Below are 1,841 nucleotides of genomic sequence, written 5' to 3'. Positions count from 1 at the left end.
TCATGTGATCACCTCTTGCGACCTTCTGACAAGTAAAGTCATTGGGGAAGCCAGATTCACTTAACAATCCAGTGACTAACTTAACAACTTAACAATTGTTAAATTTACTTAACAACTCTGGCAAAAAAGGTCATAAAATGAGGCAAAACAAAAAATGTCTCACCTAGCATCGGAAATTTTGGGCTCAATTGTGGTCATAAGCGGAGGACTATCTGTATAGCTGTCTTTAAAAGACATAAAGACCCATTTAGTTGATTAATACAATGTTATTGTTTCCTTGGGGTATGAATAAATACTTTTCATATGGAATAATTCATCATGAATGAAGGTGAATATGCATGTCCCAGGATAATGTTGCAGGATCCAAAGCTTGGAAGACAAAACCTCTGTTCCCGGTGACCAACCCAGATTGGATCCTATTTCAACATGTATTTCCCCCCTTGCAGAGAAATCTCTTTCTTGGTATGTAGGAAGGGATCACAGCATTCTGCACTGGTAGCATGCTGCACCTATGGGCAAAGCCATATCCCACCCACTCAAGAAAGAAATGTGCAAAATACAACTCTACAGGACTCTTAGCCTCCAAAAATTAAGTTGAATTTCCAAATGGAACTCCTGCCTTTCAGAAGATCACCATAGCAAGCAGGAAATCAACTCCTAAGAAACAACAGTTGCATGGAGTGTGCTTGACTCTATTTTCCAGGAGAGAATTCCAGTAGAATTGAAATAAATCAGGACCATTTGTGGTCCATTTTTTGTCATTATTTTTTATACAGTATATATCTTACATTGTCTTTCTGTACAATTCTTACAAAATATTGGATGATGAGGATGAAGATGATGACTGCATAAGGCAATAGTAGTAACAATAATATTTGGCTTTGCAATCTAGTGAGGCTTGGCAGAAAATGTTACTCTTGGGAATGTGGCAAGGTTAACATGACAAATGAAATAAACTTGAACCAACAGCATTTAGGATCATATAAATTAAAAAAAACATATGAGGAGTCACTGTAGTGGGTCTTGAACATGAATATTGCCTCATATTTTGTGATGGAACTTCTAACAGCCATATGAGGAACTGAAAGACCAAAGTCAGAAGTAAAGAGTAAAGGGATCAGACACCTTCATTACAATAATAGTGCACCAATGTCAACCACTCTGTCCACTGAGAAATAACTAACTAAATAACTCTGGTCAGCCAGAGCACACAGACAGGAAAATGAAAAAAATTAGAACCTTAGAAAAATAGAACAAAAATATATGGCTGGAAGCTTCTAATAGCCAGCTGCTAATTTTCTGCTCTACTTATGCCATTTCTAATAGTTGAAAAAAAAAACTAGTTAGGGTCCTAGAATCATGTCCTGTTACTTTTTGAGTAACAATCAGGAAAAGGTCTGATAAGAAATATGAATTTGCAATAGACAGTTTTCATCCTACAGAGAAACACTTATGAAGGAAAATGTGGCTGCAAGATAGAAAATGAATCATTCCCAAAAGTCAATTTTCAATTCCCAAAATAATTTTACGATATATTGAATTTTAAATGGTTAATTTCAAGAATAATCAGTAAGACTGATATTTTGTGATATTTTGTTTTTGATCCTAAAGCAAATCACTCCCACAAAAGAAGGACACATGCTAATAAAAACAACCACTTTTTAATATTTGAGAAATACAGTCTATGAGAAAGGAAGTAATAAATATTCAAGACTAAATAATAGCATTAAGAAAGATAAATTTACTAAGATGAAGTCAACCACAATTTGGGTTTTCACATTTTGTCCTCCACTCCATCAGATACTTTGATTTCATTAAGTTTGAATGAAGGTTCGATGCAT

The sequence above is a fragment of the Ahaetulla prasina genome, chromosome 7 (genome assembly GCF_028640845.1).
Source record: "Ahaetulla prasina isolate Xishuangbanna chromosome 7, ASM2864084v1, whole genome shotgun sequence".
NCBI lineage: Eukaryota > Metazoa > Chordata > Lepidosauria > Squamata > Colubridae > Ahaetulla > Ahaetulla prasina.
This window is presented reverse-complemented; position numbering follows the sequence as displayed.